The sequence below is a fragment of the Schistocerca serialis genome, chromosome 8 (genome assembly GCF_023864345.2).
Source record: "Schistocerca serialis cubense isolate TAMUIC-IGC-003099 chromosome 8, iqSchSeri2.2, whole genome shotgun sequence".
In the NCBI taxonomy this organism is placed as follows: Eukaryota; Metazoa; Arthropoda; class Insecta; order Orthoptera; family Acrididae; genus Schistocerca; species Schistocerca serialis.
This window is the reverse complement of record NC_064645.1, coordinates 638,771,053-638,788,297: the sequence shown is the minus strand read 5'-3', so window position 1 is coordinate 638,788,297 and position 17,245 is coordinate 638,771,053.

Below are 17,245 nucleotides of genomic sequence, written 5' to 3'. Positions count from 1 at the left end.
AAGCGGTAAACGCTGGGATAGCCGTCTGAGGTGTCGGTTCACGTGGTGGCGTGAACTAGTATCCGAACCCTGCGTGGTAGCGGCGATGTCCCTTGGCAGACCACACGGCGTTTACTCACAAAACTGCCGGAAGCTACCCAATCCCGCGCCTCAACAGGTAGAACCCACGGTTAACGGGCGCTTTCTGGTAGTAGGAGATGTGTGGTAGAGGATCGCGTTGCGACCTCGGACAGAAACTCGTCTGTGTGACAAGAGAAATCTTGTAAAAACGAGTACCTATCAAGGGAACCATGGGGTAGCTGCTGGGGTAGTCGTTGGAGGCGTCGGTTCACGCGTGAACTAGTATCCAAGTTCTCCTACGGGAGATACGATGAGCCCCTTGGCAAACCGCACGGCAGCTACCCATAAAACTGCCTGTTTTCTACCTTATCCCTGGTTGAGGTCTTACCAGGGCAACGGGCGACTCAGGCAGTATGAGATGTGCGGTAGAGGACCCGAATTAAAATGTCCTCGGCGGTTACTCCTCTAACGTGGTGGGACTAAATGCCAACACGAGTAGTAAACATTTTGTTCCAAGTCCCGAACATCAGGGACTTGGCATTATGGCCTAGAACCTGTGGCTAACTCGGGTGTAGCTGGGTAGAACTGGTGAGCCTGAGGGTGCCCGGGCTCGACAGTGGGTAAGCCTGGCCAGCTGCGAGCTGTACTACTTACGAGCTACAGACTCGATCGCGTAACTCACTGTACGGATTCCGATGCTGAGCGATCAGCTAGGAGGCGCCCCGTCCACGTCGGTCCCCGTGGGCGTTGCACTCGCAGTCGCAAAGACTCCGGGCAATGGCTAAGTGCGCTCCTCAATATATTACTCGGAAGAGTAATGAGGGTCCCAGCCCCCAGTGTGGGGAGAGTTTTTCTGATCCCTGACCCACCCATTTGGCAGGGCGTAGCTTCCCCCACCCCAGACATGTGACATTGTCACATCACACCGGCACTAGCCTATAGACAGAATGTATATAATCAATTGCCATATCCGGGGGAAGCTGCCGAGAGAAGTAGCTACGTAGTGGAGTCGAAGTTCTACTGTTGTATTGTACAAAGATAGAACAGCACTGACCGGAACCAGATTAAGCATAAACACGGCGCTGATTAGTAAAGAGATGCAGAGCCATTATAATCCAGATGATATATTCAACTGTCACAACAACACTGACACATGAGGAATTTCTAGACGAACTTTATGAAATAAACCTTATCGAGCATGTTTCCCCTGAGGAGTTTCTTGCTGAGGTAGCTGTGAAATTTAAGACGGGACCTAAAGGTAGGTTGGTTGGATTGTGGGTTTGTGGGTTTAAGGGACCAGACAGCAACGGTCATTGGTCCCTTGTTCCAAAACTTAAAAACACCCACACAGAGTAAAAAAAAAAAGATAATGGAGACAACAGACGACACAGGACAAGAAAAACGCAGACAAAGAACAGACAAAACAAATTAAAATCACACCGAGTGTGACAGTGGTTGGCCAACCATAGAGAGAAAAAAGGAAAAGCCAACCACTGAGAACACATTAAAAACACAGTTTAAAATCGGAGCCAATGGCCAGAATCAACACAAGAAAACATAAACACTCAGATTAAGTGATACAAAACTCCTGCCTGAATAAAACGCAAAACTAAGTCCACCAAGGCAGAGTCATCTGTTAAAAGGGCATGGTGCGTGTCAGGCAGTGCGAACGTCTGCCTGAGCACAGCTAAAAGTGGACAGTCCAATAAAATGTGGACCACCGTCAAGACGGAGCCGCAGCACATAAAGGTGGGTCCTCACGTCGCAATATGTGGCCGTGCGTCATCCATGTGTGCCCAATGCGCAGCCGGCAGAGGACAACAGACTCCTCGCGGGAGACACGAATGGACGACCGCCACACAGTCGTCGTCGCCTTGATAGGGCGAAGTTAGTTGGGCAAGGGCAGGTTGCGCCATTCAGTGTCCCATAAATCGGAAAGTTTTCGGCGTAAGATTGTCCTCAAATCAGTCACTGGGAGGCCAATCTCCAGAGGTGGTTTACTGGTGGCCTCTTTCACCAGGCGGTCTACATTTTTATTGCCAGGTATGCCAACATGACCTGGGGTCCACACAAAGACCACAGAGCGGCAGCAACGTATAAGAGTGTGCAGGGACTCCTGGATAGCCATCACCAGATGGGAGCGAGGGAAACATTGGTCGAGAGCTCATAGACCGCTCAAGGAATCGCTACAGGCAACGAAGGACTCACCTGAGCAGGAGCAGATATACTCCAGCGTACGAAAGATGGCGACCAGCTCAGCAGTGTAATCACTGCAGCCAGCTGGCAATGAACATTGTTTGGAATGGTCCCCTAGAGTAAGAGCATAACCGACACGATCAGTAACCATCGAGCCGTCAGTGTACGCAATGCCAGAGCCCTGATACGTTGCAAGGAGGGAAAGAAAGCGGCGGCGGAAGGCCTCTGGAGGGACTGAGTCCTTCAGGCCCTGTGCCAATTCCAGCTGAAGGCGAGGGCGAGGCACACACCATGGGGTTGTACGCAGAGCTGCCCTGAAAGGAGGCAGAAAAGGTAAAGCCCCAAGCCCGGAGAGAAGCTCTCGGACGCGGATCGCGTTCGTACTGCCAGCCGTGGGTCGACGTTCTGGAAGATGGACGTGCAACTCTTGGAATAGTAGCCGATAGTTAGGACGCACGGGCAAGCTGAAAATATGGGCAGCATCAGCGGCCAGCAAACATTGGCACCGTAACTGCAGTAGAGGGACACCTGCCTCCACTAGTATGCTGTCCACAGGACTGGCACGGAAAGCACCAGTGGCAAGGCGCATCCCGTTGTGGATGATTGGGGTCCAGCACCCGCAACGCAGATGGGGATGCTGAGCCATAAGCCAGGATCCCATAATCCAGACGGGACTGGATTAACGCCTGGTAGAGCCGTAACAGGGTAGATCGTTCGGCGCCCCAGCTGGTGTGGCTCAAGCATCTCAGAGCATTCAGATGCCACCAACATGTCTGTTTAAGCTGCCGAATATGAGGCAGCCAAGTCAGTCGGGCATCGAAAACTACACCCAATAACCTATGGGTCTCCACCACAGCAAGAAGTTCGTTGGCAAGATAAAGCCGCGGCTCAGGATGGACCGTTTGGCGCCTGCAGAAATGCATAACGCGGGTCTTGGCAGCCGAAAATTGAAAACCATGCGCTACAGCCCAAGACTGTGCCTTGCGCCCTGTAGCTGACGTTCAGCAGCTGCAATGCCAATAGAGCTATAGTAAAGGCAGAAGTCGTCAGCATACAGGGAAGCGGAGACAGAATTTCCCACGGATGCAGCAAGCCCGTTTATTGCAATTAAAAACAGGCGGACACTGAGGACAGATCCCTATGGTACCCCATTCTCCTGGACTCGGGAGGAACTATGGGAGGCTGCGACTTGCACGTAGAAGGTACGATACGACAGAAAATTGCGGATAAATATCGGCAGAGGGCCCCGAAGACCCCATCCATGAAGCGTAGAAAGGATGTGATGACGCCATGTCGTATAGTATGCCTTCCGCATGTCGAAAAAGACAGCGACCAGGTGCTGACGTAGGGCCAAGGCAGTACGGATGGCCGACTCCAGGCTCACCAGATTGTCGGCGGCGGAGCGGCTTTTACGGAACCTACCCTGAGACGGAGCTAGAAGGCCCCGAGACTCCTGTACCCAGTTCAAACGGCGGCTCACCATCCGTTCAAGCAACTTGCGAAAAACGATGGTGAGGCTAATGGGACAGTAGCTGTCCACCTCCAAAGAGATCTTGCCAGGTTTCAGAATCGGGATAACAATACTTTCCCGCCATTGCGATGGAAACTCACCCTCGGCCCAAATACGGTTATAAAGGTCGAGGAGCCGTCGCTGGCAGGCCACTGAAAGGCGTTTCAGCATCTGACAGTGGATGCTATCTGGCCCAGGAGCGGTATCAGGACAACCGGCGAGGGTACTGTGAAATTCCCACTCACTGAATGGAACATTGTAGGATTCAGGATGGTAGGTGCGAAAAGAAAGGCGCCGACGTTCCAACCGCTCTTTAATGGAGTGGAAGGCCAGTGGGTAATTGGAAGAAGCAGAACTCAGAGCAAAATGCTCTGCCAAGCTGTTGGCAATTTCGTCAGGGCCTGTACAAACTGCTCCATTCGGTGAGAGCACAGGGACGCTGACAGGGGTCCGATAGCAATAGAGGCGTCGGATCTTAGCCCAGACCTGCGATGGAGAGATATGGTGGCCTATGGTGGACACATACCGCTCCCAGCACTCCTGCTTGCGTTGGCGGATAAGGCGGCGAGCCCGCGCACGCAGCCCTTTTAAGGTGATGAGGTGGTCTATGCAGGGATGTCGCTTGTGACGCTGTAGCGCCCGCCGGCAATCTTTAATCGTTTCAGCGATCTCAGGCGACCGCCAAGGCACAGTCCTCCGCCGAGGGGACCCAGAAGAACGGGGAATGGAAGATTCTGCGGTACTAACGATGCTGGTGGTGGCTGAGTGAACCACCACATCAATGTCGTCATTAGAGAGAGGCTCAATAGCGGCAATGGAGGAGAACAAGTCCCAGACAGCCTTATTCATAGCCCGTCTGCTGGGGCGCCCAGAAGAGTGACGCTGTGGCAGTGACAGGAAGATCAGAAAGTGGTCACTACCACACAGGTCGTCATGCACACTCCATTGGACAGACAGGAAGAGGCTAGGGCCGCATATCGAGAGGTCAATGGCGGAGTATGTGCCATGCGCCACACCGAAGTGGGTGAAGGCACCATCATTTAAAATCGAAAAATCGAGCGTCGCCAATAAATGCTCAACTGTGGTGCCTCGACCTGGCGCCAAGACCCACCCCACGGAGGGTTATGGGCGTTGAAGTCACCCAGTAACAAGAAAGGTGGTGGCAATTGGGCTATCAGCACAGCCAGGACATGCTGCGCGACATCGCCATCCGGTGGAAGGTAAAGACTGCAGATGGTAACAGCCTGTGACGTCCACACCCGAACAGCGACAGTTGTAGAGGGACAGACTCGCTGTGAAGAGAGTTAAGGACATAGATGCAGACGCCACCAGATACCCTTTCATAAGCTGCCTGGTTCTTATAATAACCCTGATAGCCATGGAGGGCGGGGGTTCGCATTGCTGGAAACCAAGTTTCATGAAGAGCAATGCAGAAGAAATGATGAAGGCTGATAAGATGTCTGAGCTCAGCTAGATGGTGGTAGAAACTGCTGCAGTTCCACTGGAGGATGATATTATCCATGGCTGAGAAAGGCGTGACGGGACTGGGAAGGCAGATTACGCTGCTGGGTCACCTGCTGCCTCCAACTGAGCACCTGTGCTAGTGCTATCAATGGTGTCGGAGGGACTGGCGAGTTCGAGGTCCTCAGCGGACGCCATAATCTCCACCTCATCCTCCGACGCTGAGTTTGAAAGTTGCGGTGGGACAGGTGCCACCGCAATGTCAGGATCCTTGTGAGCCTTTTTCTTCGACTGCCTTTGGTGGGTCTGGCTGGGAGGGCCCCCCAGCGAGAGTAGCCGAAGAAGTCTTACGCTTCTCTGACTTGGAATGGGAAACTTATGTCCTCGATGGTTGGGGTGGTGTTGCTCCTGAAGTAGATGTAGCAGGAGCAACAGAGGGGGAAGTGCCCCACACAAACAAGTGGGCCGGTGCATTGCGACATAGCTGAGAGGCAACAGTACGTGACGACACGGGAGAGAATCGTACCGGTGTTGCAGCAGCGGCAGAAGTTGATGGCATTGGCACAGGATGTAGCCGCTCGTATTTCCGCCTAGCCTCTGGGTAGGTCAGGCGGTCCAGGGTCTTATATTCCATTATCTTCCTTTCGTTCTGGAATATCCTACAGTCCGGCGCGCAAGGGGAATGGTGTTCTCCGCAGTTAACACAGATAGGAGGCGGGGCACATGGAGTACTGGGATGCGAAGGACGTCCACACTCTCGACACGTGATGCCGGAAGTACAGCGTGATGACATGTGCCCAAACTTCCAGCATTTAAAACACAGCATCGGAGGAGGGATATATGGCTTCGCATCACAACGGTAGACCATCACCTTAACCTTTTTGGGTAAGACATCACCCTCTAAGGCCAAGATGAAGGCACCGGTGGCTACCTGATTATCCCTCGGACCCCGATGGACGCGCCGGACGAAGTGAACACCTCGTCGTTCTAGGTTGGTGCGTAGTTCATCGTCGGACTGCAGAAGAAGATCCCTGTGGAATATAGTACCCTGGACCATGTTGAGACTCTTATGGGTCGTGATGCTAACTGAAACATTCCCCGACTTGTCACAAACGAGCAACCTCCGTGACTGGGCAGAGGATGCTGTTTTGACGAGTACTGACCCAGAGCTTACTTTGGACAAGCCCTCCACCTCCCCGAACTTGTCCTCTAAATGCTCCACAAGAAACTGAGGCTTGGTTTGCATAAAAGATTCACCATCAACCCGCGTACAGACATGGTACTGTGGTGAATAATCTCCACTGCTGTCTTTAGCCATGCATTCTTCCCATGGAGTGGCCAGGGAGGGAAATGATCTCTGATCATATTTCTTGCCGTTGAGGTTACACCTCGATCGCTTAGAGACTGCTGGTGGAGGCCCACCAGTGAGAGATTATGTACCACGCTTCATTGCAGGTCATCCGCTCTAATGCCACCCACTCTGACCATGGGCTCTCGCCATGGGCGCCACCCAACCGCAGAAAGACCACCTGGCAGGACGGCCTTTGCCTGGAGTCCCGATGCGCCAAAGGGACAGGCATCTACTCCTCGGCATACGTGGGGATGTAGCAGCTCAGGCATCAGCAGTGCGATCCCTGTGTAGTCAGGGTGACTGGTGTCGAAATATCCATGTACATCATGAGGGCAAAGATGAAAGTACACAATGGTGGGAATGTATGCTACTCTGAACACACTGCAGTGGATGTGGCCGAAAGCTCGATGTAAGTCCAACTCCATGAAAGTATCAGGTGTGCCAGATCTTAGGGGAAGATGGATTTAATATGCACCACGTAAGGTGTCCTTCCCCAAATGGTAAGCACTAACGGAAAATTTGGAAAGGTAGTGGTCAAACCCTGTAGGGGACCATCACATTAAAGGCCGAAATAGTTGAGACTCCTTTTAGTCGCCTCTTACGACAGGCAGGAATACCGCGGGCCTATTCTTACCCCCGAACCCGCAAGGGGGGGGGGGGACCTAAAGGTAAACGTACAGTAAACAACATTATTGAAGTTACGCCGAGAATTCGTTGTCTTCTGTTGCAAAAGGATAGAGTTTACATCCAAATTGAAGCCCTAAGAGTTAGAGAATTTGTTGCTGTCCAGATGTGTTTTAGGTGTTTGGGTCTGGGACATTCCACCAGACACTGTGACAGAGAACAAGCATGTGCAAAATGTGGGAAGACAGGCCACAACAAGTCAGAATGTAAAGAGCAGATGGTAGTTGGGTGCATTCCATGCCATCACAGGAGGAGGGTATGTAAAAAATCCGGAGGTCCAGACTGTCCAACCTTCAGACAACTTTACGAAAGGCAGATCCAACGTACAGACTACGATTTGAGTAATGTCAACTAAGCCTAATTCTGAAGTGGTAAGGGACTACACAAACATTCAGCATACTGAGCAGACATATAGGTCACCGTCCACAAGAGCCAGAGCATGGCGACGTGCAGTGGCATGGAGAAGACAAATGAGTATTTTAGCACAGGGAGAAGGAGATACTGCACCGCAATCACTTTTAGTGGCCATTCAAAACAAATACTTTCGCATGACCGACATGTTAGATGATGCATGCATTCATGGAGCAATGGAGTATCATCTTGCGTGACAAGTTAAGCATGAGCTATTTCAGTGCGCAATGCTCCATTCAGCCTCGTTATTTCGCACAGAGGACTTGGAGGCTCAACTTCTAGTGGAGGAAAGTGATAATAACCCAGCATCAGCTTCGGACAACTTCTCAACTGCGGAATCCTCCCTGCATCCTTCGCAGCAGGCAACGAGTGAGAATGGGTATTTTGTTACTGACTGTCATGAGGGGTCATCTACAGTGTCACCTGAATACGATGTGTGTAAATATGAGTCTTACATCAAACCTGTTCGCTTTATCTATGGAGGTAGCACACATGATGGATCTAACCATGGGTTGGTGTCCAGAAGTAATTATTCAAATTCTCAGGGTCCTACAAACAAGGAAATAGAAACAAAGTACGCAAGAAGGACAGCACATCGAAGACAAAGAGAAGAATACTGAAACTCTTCACTGTGTGGACTTAAAGAATGGTACCAAGACCTGAGGAGCAGGAAGTACCTACCGTGCCATCCAAACATACCGTTGACTCAGTTGATTACTGTGACTTAGAGAACAACATTAGACTCAGTAGGTTAGAAATAAGGACATATTTCAAACTGCACTACGTCTGGTGACGCGATTGACTCACCCTGAGGGAAATACAATTTGTTACCCCGCGACAGAACAGACAGATTGCATGATATTAAGGGTAGAAAACTTCCCAACTGATAAAAGGGAACTTTGTAAATTGCTGGCTATGGTATGTACGCGTCGTGGCGAGGGGCTAAACTTGCATAACGTATACAAAGACCTGGTTCAGGCCCATGGCAGAGTGTATTTCAACGCTAACGAAACTGCTCCTAGGTGTTTTGTATTCACCAAATATTCATCGTGAAATTTATACAACTTAATTGTATGAGAAGTAGACTGGTTATGGCCGAACTGGGTAGATTGATTGATTGATGACGTTGGAGCACAAATTGCCTGTCTTCAGGAGCCTTATATCCATGGCGGTAAGATTCCCGGATTGCCAACGCATTGCACGACAATCACAGGAACAAATGATGCTAAGGCGGCAATTGTGGTAACAAATGGGAAGATCAAAGTCACGCGTATCGCACAACTGTGTTCTGAGAACGTTGTGACAACTGAGGCTTTAATAAGGGGAGACGTCTGGATAATCTCCTCAATTTATGCCCAGTACTCCTTGGAAATTGAGCCCTTTCTTGACAATTTTAGGAACATAGTCAATTTTTCCAGACAGAGAAAATTACTAATTTTGGCAGATATAAACGCTAATCCACGTTGTAGCATGCAGACAGGACAGATACAAGGGGGCTTCTAGCGAATGATCTTGTCAATGAGTATCAGCTGGTAGTACTGAATAAGACAGGATATGGGCCCACATATAGGGGCCATGCTGGTGGCACTAGTAATATAGATATATCGCTTCCGAATGAACTAGCTTATCCCCATGTCGTGACCCGCCGGATTTGCGATGCTGCTTCACAAAGTGACCATAACATGATTATAATAGAGGTGGATAATTCTTATCGCTCAAATGTACAGGCAGATTCATCATGTCACCCACGATTGCTGTTTGAGAAGGTTAATCTGGAGACCTTGTTTAAGGAATAGATAGTTTCAACATTAATGAAGTACAAGGGAGTGTGGATTTTAGAGCTCACTTCCTGGTGGGTGTGCTGCAACAGGCGCAGGTTAGGGCCATTCCGTCTGAGTGGAGGAAGACAATCTCGTTTCCCCTGGTCCCGACAGTTGACAACACTAAGGCAGAAAGCTCGAGATGCCAGACGATATTACCAACTAGCAAAGACATATAATGAGAGGCATATAAGGCTGCAACTGTATTTGGCTGCCAAAAATAGATACAAGGATGAACTGCAGAAGACAAGACAGGTTTATTGGGACAAGTTTATTGGGACAAGTTTGTCAAGACAAATCTGTCTAAAGACATCTGGGGCGAGCCATACAGAGTGCAAACAGAACGTGTCGAATCACCTCTGATTATGTCAACACTGCGGCAGGCAGATGGACGTATGACGGATGGATGGCAGTGTACGGCAGAATTTCTCTTGCATAGGCTGCTTCCTGATGATGATGAAATAGACGATGACGTTTAGCATCGTGATCTTCGCAAGCAAATTGGTGAAGAATACGTCAACGACCTAGCTGTCATTCCGTTTTCGCAGGAAGAGGTTGCATTGCCAATTCGAAACTTGAAAAATAAGAAGGCCTCTGGCCAGGATGGTGCGCATGCCGAGACCGTGAAGGCTGCTGCTGCCCCTCTCATTGTTCCGTACCTGACAAAATTGTTTAACGATTGCCTACTGGAGGGTAGAATTCCGGTCACCTGTTAGTCGGCTAGTGCCATAATTATTAAAAAATCGGAGGATAAAGATCCGACGGATGCCAAGACGTACAGGCCAATCTGCCTAGGGAAGTTGCAGGAGAGACTATTGTGTTATAGACTTCAGACTCACCGGCAGCTGAGGGGCCTATTACCCCCATCAGTTTGGCTTTCGCCCTAAGAAATCTATTGAAGACGCAATTAACAGAGCAATCGATATTACCAAGAATACGGACTGCAGTCATGTTCTGGCAGTGTTCATAGACATCTCAGGCGCCTCTGACAATCTCTGGTGGCCTGCCCTGTTCGCAAGATTGCGGGACCTGCAAATTCCAACTGCTTTGTACGCAAACTTTCTTGATTACTGCAGACATAGGACGGTAGAATGGAGGGCAGGGAATCAGACAGTTGTCAAAAGAATTTCTAAGGGTGGTCCCATTTTTTGGGACATTGTAATTGAACCACTGCTGGACGTGATAGACAAGGATAGCAGGGCTTCAGGAATTGTTGCATATGCTGACGACCTAATGGTGTTAGTATCAGCAAACTCTCTGAAACATCTAGAGATTATGTCTTCTGACTTGCTTCGTGACATTACTGATTGGTGTAAGAAAAACAAACTTACTGTGGCGGCGAATAAGACTGTGTATATGCTCCTAAAGGGTCAGCTGCTACGTAACCCAATTATTAAACTTAGTGACGTGTCACTGAAACGACAAGAGGTTACGCGGTATTTAGGGCTTTATTTGGATGAGAAGCAGTCTCCCGCTGAACGTCATGAGAGCGTATCACACTGCGCTATTTGAATCTATTACAAGCTTTGCAGCTAGTGTCTGGGCACATCGGCTGCACCTAGGTACCCACATACACGTAGTTAGGCGTGGCCAACGGAGTGTTCTGCTCCGATTGTCAGGGGCGTTCAATACCACTTCCATCGAAGCCTTTTTTTTTGTGGTTTTAGGGCGCACAACTTCAATGGTCATTAGCGCCCTGACTACGTTAAGAATGCACCGCGAGGCACAAGTTTAAAACAACAACTAAAATGGAAAACACGATAAAAGACAGACTGACAGGCATAGGATTAAAAAACAGTATCATCAAATGTCCTTAAAGAGGTTTGTCAAATTGATAAAACGAAAAACGCGAGCAGCTGCTCGTGGGTCATCCGCTAAAATGGCATCTAGAGTACATGGCAGATCGAAGCCTTGTGTGTTGTACTAGGTGTATGCCCAATTGATCTTACCATCAGGCAACGTGCGGCACCCAACTAGTTGAGGAGAGGGGAAGAAGGGAAGGTGAGAGATATTACGGGGCAAAATCTAAGGAACATGAAGGATTTAAGAGACTGGAAGCTACTGACATGGCAGTCTGAATGGGAAGCGACAGACAAAGGACGACGAGTGTACGACTCTTTTCCTGATGTACGTGATAGATTAAGATTGCGACACTGTGATCCTACGCGCGGTATGGTCCCTTTCCTGGCGGGTCATATACCATATCCTGCGCATTTACAACGAGTGGGATTACGTGAGACAGATGTATATATGCGTGGTCAAGTCGGTACTCCGGAAAACATCTTCCTACACTGTCACAGGCTTTCAAGGACACGACAACCAACTCTGAGTGAGGACTTATATAATTTAATAAGACAGCAGGATGAGTGGGTGAGGCTGAATAATTTAAGCAACGATATTTCAAATGTACTCAATCAACAGTTTAGGGAGGATCGGCCTTACGCACGGGTCAGACTGGCTGCACAGGTTAGGCAGCATCAATGGAGCGACACTGACACAGACTCAAATTCACACTCAGACTCAGATGCAGTTGTGGATGAGGACATGGTATGAAGGTTCTGGCATCCCAAGAGTGACTGGCTCGAAGTCAATTCCGAGCCCTCGCACTTGGGTGTTCATGTATACAGGTAGTGGTAGTTGCAGTAGTAGTAGTAGTAGTAGTAGTAGTAGTAAGTAGTAGAGGGGTATTTTGGGCGCATGACAGCAAGGTCTTCAGCGCCCGTTCGGTAACATAGTGAGATGGGTGTCAAGAAAAATCCCAGAAAAGGAATAGAAAACGGAACATAAAACACGGGGAACAATCGTGGGTTGAACCAGGGTGTCAGCAGTAAAACATGGACAACACAGGAAGAAAATGGTAGAGGGAGCTATAACAATGTAGCAGATGGAAGTGGCTGGCTGACCGCAAGGAAAAAAGGGGAGGAGACAGCCACTCTGCAATACACTAAAACCTCCAGCCTAAAAGTTTAGGCCAGAGTCCAGACACATCACAAAACTTAAAACCCTAGACACACACGTCTCATCATTAGCTAAAACAAAAGGCAGATCCCCATCAACTTTTGCTTTTGCCCTTGCATTACGGTATAAAATGCAGTCTGTTAAAATGTGCCGTACAGAGATACGCACACCACAAGCATCACAAAACGGAGGATCCTCACGCCGTAATAAAAGGCTATGTGTGAGAGGACAGTGCCCGATCCGAAGACGTGTGAGGGCCACCTCTTCCCGCCTGAGCAACCGGCAGGAGGAACGCCACGGCCGAGTGGTTGACTTTACCAACCGCAGTTTATTGGCCGTCACCGCCAGCCATTCTTCCTCCCACAACTCCATGCACTTCCTGTCGAGTGCAGCGATGACCTACTGCAAGGGGATAGGACACTGGACCACATCCTGCTCTCTGCAGGCCTCCTTGGCAGCCCGATCGGCATGTTCATTGCCCCATATTCCGACGTGACCAGGCACCCAGCAGAAGGATACCTCTTTACCCCGCCGTTGGAGCAAGTACAGTTGGTCGTATATCAGCTGGACCATCTCCTCAGTCGGGTATGGATTCTGCTGTGATTGTAAGGCACTAAGAGAATCGGAGCACTAAGAACTCGATCGCCCTGAACACGATCCATCTGCTCCAGTGCCTTCAGGATCGCGTGGAGCTCCGCTGGGAAAACGGTTTATTCAGCAGGGAGGCGAATCCGGGTAACATGATCAGGGAACACCACAGAACAGCGAATGGAATTATTCTGTTTGGAGCCATCAGTGTAAACGACAGTGAAATCATGATGGACATCTAAAATGTTAAAAAACAGAGATTGCAATGTAAAATCTGGTGTGCCATCTTTATTAAAATCAGTCAAATCTAAAATAAGGTTGGGTCTCCGGAGGAGCCAAGGTGGAGATCTACTCCAACCGCGACGTAAAACACGAAGACCAGCCATAGACATCGCAGCGAGGCAATCCTGTGCGCGAATCCCATAGGGCTACGTCGCACGTTGCCGGCTATGAAATAATCGTGCCAGAGGAGGCTGAGCAACGGTATGGTATGCAGGGGTGTATGGTGTAGACAAAGTTTTATATGCCTGGCGTACTGTGAGTAGCCGTCGCCGTATATGAAGTGGCGGTTCACCAGCCTCTGCACAGAGGCTTGGTATGGGGCTAGTTCTGAATGCCCCAGTGGCCAACCGAAGCCCTTCATGGTGCACAACGTCCAACATCTTTAAGTAAGTAGGCCTCGCAGACCCATACACCGTGCACCCATAATCGAGCCGAGATCGCACAAACGCCCTGTAAAACTGGAGCAGACAAGTCCTGTCAGCTCCCCATGTACTGTGGCTAAGACATTTTAAAATACTTAAAGCCTTAAGTGACCGTCGTTTCAGGCCTTTAAGATGAGGTAACCACGTAAGCTGCGAATCAAAAATGAGCCCCAGAAATCTCACCGTGTCTTTAAAAGTAAGAATAGTGTCCCTCATCCTCAACTCAGGAAAGGTTAAAATCGAACGAGAACGGTTAAAAAGAACACAGACAGATTTCTCGGTGGAAAACTTAAACCACTCTTCTGCGCCCAGTCATCCAAAAGTCTAATAGTAAGTTGCAACTGACGCGTTGTCGTTGCAAAGCTTGAACACGAGCAAAACAAAGGGAAATCATCCACAAACAAGGAACACTGGACAGGACTTTTCACTATGGACGGAATGCTATTAATAGCGATGGCAAAGAGAGTCACACTTAAAACGCTACCCTGAGGGACACTGTTCTCCTGCTAAAAGCGATCAGACAGGACGTCACCAATTCGGTATCTAAAATATCGTGGCGAGAGGAAAGACTGAATGAAAAGCGGAAGACAACCACGAAAACCCCATTCGTGAAGCTGCTCCAGGATGAGACGCCTCCAAGTGGTATCGTAGGCCTTCTCGACGTCGAAAAATACACCTAGAAGGTGATGGCGGCGTAGGAAAGCTTGTTGTATAGCCGCCTCCAGGAGGGCAAGGTTATAGAAGGTGGAACGAAACCACCTGAACCCACACTGAAAGCGACTAAGGAGTTGCCAGGATTCTAACATTCAGACAAGGCGGCGGTTGACCATCCGCTCCAAGGTCTTCCCCATGCAACTAGTGAGGGCAACACTACGGTAGCTACTCGGGCTCGTGCGGTCTTTCATAAGTTTTAAAAAAGGAATTAAAACGGCCTCACGCCACGCGTCAGGAAAGTGACCCGACGCCCAAATGGCATTAAAAAGTGCGAGGAGGGTTTCTTTGTTGCGCATTGGGAGGTGCCATAGCATACTTTAATGGATCCTGTCGTGACCAGGGGATGTGTCACGAGCTCCAGACAATGCAGAATCAAGCTCCCACATAGAAAATTGGCAGTTGTAAACTTCATGAGAGGTGGACAGGAAGTCCAGACTACATCTCTCAGCAACCGCTCTATGGCACTGGAAACCTGGATCCTGAATGGTTGTTGCAGTAACTGTCGCAAAATACGCTGCCATAGTCTGGGCAATGTCTCGCGGATCCGTATGGAGAGTGCCGTTATTCATTACAGCAGCCATGGGGCACCTCCCTCCTCTGTCAGAAATTCACCTGATGGTCTCCCACACAATGGAACTTTTGGTGTAACGATTAATGACGTTCAGGAACTGTTGCCATGACCTCTTCTTGCTCTCACGAATAATGCGGCGACATCTTGCCCTCGCCACCCGAAAGGCTGCAAGATTCTCAGCAGTCGGCCGACACTTGAACCGACCCAGAGCCGCACGCCTGGTCCTGATTGCAGAGCGGCAGTCGGCACTCCACCAAGGCACATGTGGCCTTTTCTGGTGGCCTGTGGGCTGCGGAATGGGTGCTGCAGCGGCGTGGTAGACCGTTTTGGTAATATGATCCACCCACGCCTCAACATTTGCACAGTGTTCGGCCTGGGCCAACTGGCTATAAAGCGTCCAGTCGGCTCCACTGAGCACCCATCGTGGTGGTCTCCTTTCGGGGCCCACGCCATCTGGCAGGTGAATCCAGATTGGGAAATGATCACTGCCGTGCAAGTCAGCAACCACTTCCCAGTGAGCACTGGGGGCAAAAGCTGGAGAGCAAAGCGAGAGATCAATGGCAGAGAACGACCCAGTCGCTGTGCAGAAATGAGTACTCTGTCCTCCATTGAGCAAGTAGGCAGAGGATGACAGGAGAAGCTTTTCAATTGCTCTACCCCTGGGACAGCTAAGTGCAGAGCCCCAATGCACATTGTGGGCATTAAAATCGCCACAACTAATGAATGGCTGAGGGCGCTGTGTAAGGAGGTCGGTGAGGGCCACTTCATCAAGTGCGTCATGTGGGGGCAAGTAAAGTGAACAGACAGTCAATGGATGACGCACGTGCACGGACACAGTGATGGCCTGTAAAGTCGTCGCTAGCCAGAGAGGCGAGGAGTGGTAGTCCGTCCTGACGAAGATACCTGCGCCTCCTCTAGCTCTCTCTCCACGCAGGTCGTCCTTTTTGTGGAGTGTATAGTCTCGTATCTCAGGGGAGTTTTTTTTTTGTGGTTTTAGGGCGCAAAACTTCTATGGTCATTAGCGCCCAGCCCGTGACGTAGAAAACAGGAAAAAAACGAAATTTAGAATCAGCAGCAATGGGAACAAAGTCATAAAATTTGAGAAACTAAAGGCAGAAGGAATGCTTAAAAATCCACTATAGAAAGGGGTTGGTTGTCCCCCAAAAAAAGCTTCAAATGACTGACGTCATTTCACTGTCACTAATAAACTGTAGAACGCGGTCAGCTGAGCGCGTGTCATCTGCTAAAATCGACGATAGATCAGGCGATAGCTGTAGACGGGAGCGTAACGGATTAAAATAGGGGCATTCAATTAAAAGGTGTCTGACCGTCCACAGCTGAGAGCAGTGGAGACAGAGTGGGGGAGGATCACCGCTTAAAAGATGTCGATGACTAAAAAGACAGTGCCCTATCCGGAGTCTAGCTAAAATTACCTCCTCCCGACGACGCGTTCGGGAGGAAGAGGTCCAAGCGCAAGGAAGGGCTTTCACTTCCCGCAATTTATTATGGGGAAGTGTTGACCAATGCGCATGCCATAAATGAGCAACTTGGCGACATAAACCGCTCCGTAGATCGGTAAACGGAAGAGACTGAATAGCTGGCCGAGGAAGAGAGACTGCAGCCTTGGCCGCTGTATCGGCCGCCTCATTTCCACAGATACCAGCGTGTCCCGGGAGCCAGAGGAACGCCACTGAGACGCCCCCCAGGTGGAGCAAGCGCAGACAGTCCTGAATCCGGTGGACCAGAGGGTGCACAGGGTAAAGAGCTTGGAGACTTAGGAGAGAGCTGAGAGAATCTGAGCAGATTACGTACTGTATCCGCTGATGGCGGCGGATGTAGTGGACAGCCTGGAGAACAGCGTAAAGCTCCGCAGTATAAACCGAACACTGATCTCAGGGGAGTATGATGGATGGAAATAAGTCTCCTGGAGAAACAGTGATCTACCCTGAGAGAGTAGATGAAGTTCCTCCACATGCGTGCTGAACCCTTGCAAGTACCACTGAAGTATGGGAGCCATCTATGATGGGAGCAGCACTTTCATCCTGTCTCTCTGACGGGGCAGGGAGACCGCAGCAGGTGGAGGGGCAGGCGTGGGGGCGAGATGAGTTCCCCACACATACATCAGATACCATCAACTCTGGGGAAGAGTCAGATGAAGCCTCATGTAAAACAACATCCGCATGGTCAGACTGTTTACCACGGGATTTGGCCCGGTGT